Genomic DNA, 7,329 nt, shown 5'->3' on the forward strand with positions numbered 1-7,329 from the left:
AAACAATTTACAAGTCAGTATCATAACACTGAAGAGATTTTTCTTACGCTACAGTCCTGAAAGCCAATGTACTATTCTTAACTATCTACAAAGATCACTACACATTTTGAACAATTTTTTTTACTGAGCTTTCAAATTAAAATGTTTTCTCTGGAAGACAAATATAATCTCCTTTGTAATTTAAAGTCCTGGATGATATCATTAGGCCAAATAACAGCTGTGATTTCTTCAGGGAGAGTTTAATCAGTTTGCTGTGACATGGTACACCAGGAACTCAATTGTGATTGATCACTACTGCTCAAGAACTGGCCAGAAGGGAGTCTGAGCAAATGATTTCAACAGTGCCTTGGAGCTGCAGAACCTCAGTCAATGAGAGGCCTCTTGAATCTGGCAGAAATATTAGCAGGCTGCAGGAATGGAATGGTTTCCAGCAACTCTGTTAATACTGCCTTTGGCATGGCCAGGGGGACTTCTGTTATCCTATTACTCAGTGCATTGGTTCTTAAGATTGGATGAAGAGTAAAATAGATCACTCTCTGAGGCCGCCTTACTACTAGTAGTAAAGCGTCAGTGAATTTTCAGGACTAAATATTCTTTCTATGAAAAATAATTTTTCTGTGGTTCTGCTGACTGTATCACGTTTTCTTCTTCCTTTTCATAGACTCAGACAACCAAAGAGGCCCTTACGCTCATCTATGTGTAACTAACATGTATCCTGGCCATAAAATTTCATTGATGATGCTTGTATTAAATCAAAATGTCATGGCTGATCTAGAGAACACCCTTTAAAACAGCACTGAATCCAAGGCATCAAGCCATTGAGCAACTCAATGGTTCACCAAATCCCAACGTAAATCATTTAAGTAGCTATTTGCCTTTTTATTGGTTACGTAGTGGCTCCCGCTTTCAGTCACTAGATCATGTTATACTTCTTGTCTTCTACATCATGCCTTTACTATAAGAAATCTTCTTTGATGTAACTACTCATAACAACCCAAATCCCTGAAGGGTTTTCCTCTGCTTGCTAGCACATGCCAATATCAGTACCATCATAAGTTAACCAGTATTTTTACCAGTGCTGTATAATAGGTTGTGGCAAGCTCCTTTTGAGATGATCCAAAACATTATACTGTAAAATCTCCTAATATGGAGAGAATAATAACATCAACATTTGCTCCATGCCTCTCAGAACCTTTTTGTGTCCCAACAGGTTGTCAGTACATACCACAGTCATGTCACCATTTTGCAAGTAGTGATCAAATCTGCCTTTTTTAGGTAATTTAATTAATTTAACTCCTCTAATAATTGATTGAAAACATCTTTTCCTGGTCTCAAATATTCCTAAACCTTAATTTTCACTTTCTACTTTTTTTATTAATTGTATTTAATGTGGACACTAGAATCACATATAACAGTCTAGTAATAGCATTTCTAGTGCTGTAGAACAGTTTTTTTACTTATATTCAGTATTCCTTTGATTATGCATCCAAGGATCACAGGTGCTTATCCAGATGTCATATGAAAGTAAGAGCTCATCACTATGAGATATTTGGTTTCCCAATTACCTGTTTCCCCAGTCATTTATTTACAAAATATTGTCATTTATGCTGTATATTCTTTGACTTAAAATGGTAAAATGGAAAGACAGGGAAAGATAAAGGGTGAGAAAAAAAATCACTGAAAATAATAAATATTGATAATTCTAAAGGCCAGTTTAAAAAAAAAAAAAAAAAAAAAAAGTGGGGGAAGAAACCCCAAACCACTTTTATATGTAAGAGATAAAACTTCTTAAGTGGTTGTTCCAGTCCAGGAAAGCCTGAGCCAGGGAGATTTGATGTTATACCCGGAGTGAGATGAAGACGCAAATGAGGTCAAATGCCGCCAATCAGGAAACCTAGCAAACAGTCGGGACAGAATTGCAGGAGATAGTGACCACCATGGATGCAGCAGCATCCTGTTGGTCTGTAGTTTCCTTGTCTATCAGTGGTGACGGTCTCCAGATTGTGCCTCTCACTGTTCAATTGTGCAGTCTTTTACAGGGTATTTGGGAGACCATTTCCCTGACAAAGGCACGTACCACACATCTGTGCAAGCATTCTGAGGGGCACACGTGACAGCTGCATGGTCTTTTGTCATGGACTGCACATGCCTCAGAGGGCTGAGGTGGTTGTTCATATCTGGACATGCCCCTGAAAACAGTGGGGCCATACCTTGACCCCAGCTGATGTCTGGTTTCGGGCAGCTGTTTGTTCCTTGTCTGGTCCGCAACTGATGAGTTCGGTTAAAATGCCTGGTAGCCTTGCATCAATATGATGGGGATGTGAACGAACTTTGAGACAGTCAGCTCACAATATGGTCTCCCACACCACCCTGTGTCTCAAAGATTGTTGCTTCTTTGTCCATGGTGGTGGAAACATAGAGAAAATAGTAGTGTGGGAAAGAGCACAGTTTATACAATGTTTACAACTGAGGTTTAGACTGAAATACTGCATGGATATGTCTGACATCATCATGAGGTGATGTGGCTATGAATTGCATACTTGAGACAGTGCATTGTATCAACTATATAAAACATTAATTACATGTTTAAAAAAATAAAATAGACAATGCAACACCATATAACATATAGAAAAGGATGCGTTTGACCCATGGGGTACCTGGAAGCCAAGAGAAGGCATCATATTCCCAACTCTCCCAGATCTGGACAGGGACATGGGCCACTTTTTGTGTTTTGGAAGTGGTATGTTCAACACCTTGGCCATTATTGTCAATGTTTAAACATTTAAACAACAACTAGAATCAGTTAGTTTACCACAGACACCCCCTTCTTCAGCTAGCAAGTAACTGAGAACCATTTGGTGTTGGAATGTTGCTGTTTGCATCTGTGTGGCCTGATCTGTCAATAGATCAAGGGCACAGGTAGTCTCATTGGTGACAATTTCTAGGATGGCTTGTAACCGAATTATAGAAAGGTTATTGAGCACCACTAACCAGTTCATTAGGGTTCCAAGTGGATGGTCCATAATGCTGTATAATTTGTTATGTGGTGGCCACACATCCTTTCCCCAGTTCTGAGCTCTCCCACCAGTGGGGGAGGTATCAACCAATCATTTTTCTCTTGTTAGCTCATCGTATACTCTGATTGCTAATGCATTTCCTTGAATTTTAGGTAAAAAACAAGGGCAAAATATACCCTATAAAACATATTCTTGACCAATTAGGGGGCAATATTTTTTGTACACATACTGCTCACAAACCCAATAGTGGTCTTGTAGGGCTCAGGTTCCTTTAGGGAAAGGACCAGTCCTTTTTTTGTCATTACTTAGGGCACTGTAATATAAAGTGTCCTTGTTTCCCAACAGTCCAACTGTAACACCTTTAGCAGAGCTGTAACTACATCTCCAGTACTGTTTCTTGGCATCCTTAAAACTGTGAGAGCAGAACTAAATAGGTCGAGTGAGTCCTTCCCAAGTAAATGCAAAGCATTCTTGGTCCTTGGGTTGCAAGGGGACCATAAAACCCAGATCTTTGACATCCACAGTTGCCATAATGGGATCAGCTTGTTCCTGGGTAGATGCTATAAGCTCAACAATGTTTGGCACCGCAGCTGTTAACGGGCTTGAGTTAGCATTAAGCCTTCAATAGTCTAAAGTTAGTCTCCATTTTCAGTTTGGCTTATGAACAGGCCATACGGGGGAGTTAAAAGGAGAGTGGGCCAGCACTACAGTTCTCTGTTCCTTTAACTCCTCCAACACTGGGGTTAAACCTTCCTGTGCCCCTAAGGGTAATGGATAGGGTTTGACTTTCATGAATCGGAAGGGAAGGAGCAAAGGTGCAGTGTGTAACAGCTGTATACCTATTGACAAGGTGCCAAATGTCCAATTCCTCCCCTTTTCACCAGTCCACACCTTACCGTTCAGAACATCGAGTCCTAAAAGGTTAAGCAGGAATGGCCCCACAAACATTGTTACCAGAGTGTCTGTCTCCTCCCCAGGTAATCACAAACCAACAGTAGCCAATGTTTGCGCTTGAACAATACCAAAAGCATCTGCAACAAACGTGCTGCTTAGACAAAGTCACACCGCTTTGTGCCACATCTTCAGTTTTAATGGCTGAAATCTGAGCTTCAGTATCTGCCAGGAACGTTATTGGTACCAACTTAGCTTCCACAGAACAAGTTATATAGAATCTCGGTGATTTCCAGTGAGCTGCCCAATATGTACCCATCCTTCACTCCCCCACTCATTACAAGGGGCAAAGGCGTTAGTTTCCCATCGGTCTAGGGGATGCAGTTGGCTTTGGTAAGAGGGCACTAGGAGCTGGGCGCTCATTCTTAACTGGTGGACTTTCAGGCCATCCTGACACCAGCTTTTTCAGTTTGCCAGTTGGCAACCTGTTCATAAGATCTCAGGGAATACCTTTCTGCTACCCCATGGTCCACAGACCCTTACACCTGTGCCCTCTCTCTCTCCCACTTGGTGATGCTACGGGAGACATTCTTTTATTGTTAGCTGGGTGTGGGGAAGGTTTCAACTCTGTGCGCCTTGAACTTTTTGGGTCAGTTTTGGTGGTTGACCCGGTGACAGGGCCATATTCTTGTCCATACTTTATTAATTCTTGAGTGGCTTCTCCCCAGATCCACATTTTGTTTTCCTGGGGTTTGTGATTAGAGGTCGCTATCCCTTCTAATGCAGCAATAGCTCTTTTTCCCTGGGACATCACCTTTATTTTCCCCTGTAACTGAATACCAGTCGCTTTTAAGGGGTTGGGGAGGCCCCTTATGGCAGGAGTCATTCGTTCTGGGTTGACTGCTATCACCGTTGGAGATTCCTGTTTAGGTCTAAGCTCCTGGTCATACATCATGTGCAGACATGCTGCCTTCTGTACGTTTTCTACTAGTTGGTTGACTGTCCCCACAATAGCAAGGGGATCCCCCTTTCCAAAGGGTTAAAGACCCGCAGCCCAACAGGCTGCTCTCTGGGTCAGGGACCAGGGTGCACGGTAGCTGCCAGTGGTTGGGAACACTCCACCACCACCCCCAGCCCTCGGCTTCCTTTCTGCTTAACAGTATCTGATTCCCCAGACAACACCAGTCTCCAAACAGACACTCTCCAAACACGTTCTGTCTCTGACTCCTCAGGAGAACAGCCAAGCTCTCTTTCCAATTTAGCCAGTTCAGTAGCAGAATATGGAACTTCTTTACTAGTAACTTGAGGAAATTCATCCTCATCATCTTCATATTTAGAGTGTCTTCACCAAGGGTGGCAAGAGAACAGGTAGGGGCATCCAGTTTGTTGATCGATGTTGATTTTGTTCCCTCTGATTCATTACTGGGACATTCAGTATATTTTTCAGGGAGCAAAGAACTGTCCTTGCCTGTCAGGAGTTGCTCTTTCAAAGCACATTGTAAATAATTTGCCCGGGTTCTTTCCACTTCTAGTTGTCCCTTTCAGTTCTCTACTTGCCCTTGCAAGGACCAGATCCTGTGAGGATTCTACGACCTGGCACCTTGCCGCGCACTGCTGTCCCCTGGCTGCCACCGCAGCGCACGCGGCGCTGCCTGTCCTGGCCGAGGCCGCAGCCCCGCACCCGCCTGTCCCGCCCCGGCTCGGCCGGGCACGCTGCGCCCGTCGCAGCCGGTTCCCCGCGGACCGCCCGCGCCCGGCACGGCGGGGCCCGGTGCCGCTCCGAGAGGCCGCACCGCACCCGCTGCCCCGGGGCGGCCGCTCCGTCCCTCGCACCGCGGCGGGGCGGTCGCCTCAGAGCGGCGGCGCCACCGCACCCGGCCCCGAGGGGCGCGCGCGTCCGCCAGAGCGGGAAAAGGCCCGCGCGCCCCGCGGGGCGGCTGCTCGGCCGTTGGCGCCAACCCCCGCAGGGCCGAGCCGCCGATGTCTGTCCCGGCCCGGGACGGCCCCGCCGGGGGTCGGTGTGACACCCGGAGCGGGGGGAGACGCACACGCGGTCCGACGGCGCCGATCGGGGAAGTTTCTGGGAGCTGAGCGTCCGCAAGGGAACAGCGGTAGGAGGGGGCGGGGCGGGCAGCGCGGCGGGAGCCCAGCGCGGGGGGAGCCCAGCCGGCGGCCGGGGCGCGGGGGCGAGCGCCAGCCGCCACCCCGGGCCCAGCGGCGCCCCGCGGGCCCGCAGCTCCCCGCCCGCCGGTGCCGGGGGCTCCGCGTCGCGCCCCTCGCCGGGCGACCGCGCGGTCTCTGACGGGGCGCGCGGGAGCCGCTTCCCGGAGGACGGCTCGTATCGCGCGCACGCGCCCCGCCTGGGCACGCGGTGCCGGGGGTCGCACGCGGCGGCCGTGCCCGGGCGGTGGAGGCGGCCGGCGGTGGCGGGACGTGTCCCCCGGGACAGCGGGGCCGCTCCCGGGCACCGGCCGGCGGCGGGCTCCGGGTGGCGGTTGGCTCCGCGGCCGCCGAGTTGGGCGGCATCGGCCCGGGCCGGGCACTGAGGGCGGAGGGGGGCGGAGGGGGTGGGGGGGGTGGGGGTGGGGCGGCCGGCTCGCGGCTCCCACAGTGGTCACCTTCACAAAGGACAGAGGCAGGAAGCTGTATGCCTACTCTTCCCAAAATGATTTAGTACAAGTGTTTGGAAAGTTAAAAATCTTTAGTAATAGGATGTCCACGATCGTCTATTCCGTTTTCAGTGGAACAAATACTTATAGCCCTCTACCAATTTCGTCTTCTCCCCAGTTGTTAATTTTACGTACTATAATTTGGGCTTTATATATTTTAAATAGATAATTTTCTATATATTACAAAAACTTGCATCTTAGCAAAGATCGTGACTGGTCTGAAATAAAATGCTCTCAATATATTCCAGCCAGGTGTAGCTGGAATAGAGCTGCTTGCTAGCTCCCCGCTGGAAGCACTTACACAAGCAGGTAACAGAGGACAAGGGGAAGCTGTGAGTTAGGAGAACTGCTGGCAGCAGATGTAGAACTGAAAACAGGGTGAGGATGAAAGAAGATTCTAGTAATTCATCAGCACTATTGCTGATGTATATTTAGCTTTGAGATGTCCGTTGATAATAATTAAAAAAAAATATCCAAAACCTAACAGGCAGCGATAACAGCATGCCAGAAACATGCTCAGAATGGTATTAGTAGGGTAGAAGTATGGCACACTGAATTCTGAAGCTATGGTAACAAATGCTCCAGATAGCGCTATGGAGATACAGAGAAAAAGAGGCACAAGGAGGGAAGGAAAAATATACTAGCCAAACTTTTCAGAATAGCTATATTGTGATGAGGGGAAAAATACAGAAAAATTTGATTGGGCTAGAAGAAGGACTGAAAAATATCAATATCACAGATACCTATTTTTC

General features: G+C 47.4%; 1 pseudogene; it reads right to left on the minus strand.

The window, feature by feature from the left end:
• Window positions 1–4,263: 4,263 nt before the first annotated feature.
• Window positions 4,264–5,405, minus strand: LOC102057942 (uncharacterized; annotated as a pseudogene).
• Window positions 5,406–7,329: the final 1,924 nt, after the last annotated feature.

The sequence above is a fragment of the Falco cherrug genome, chromosome 2, assembly GCF_023634085.1.
Source record: "Falco cherrug isolate bFalChe1 chromosome 2, bFalChe1.pri, whole genome shotgun sequence".
NCBI classification, from domain to species: domain Eukaryota; kingdom Metazoa; phylum Chordata; class Aves; order Falconiformes; family Falconidae; genus Falco; species Falco cherrug.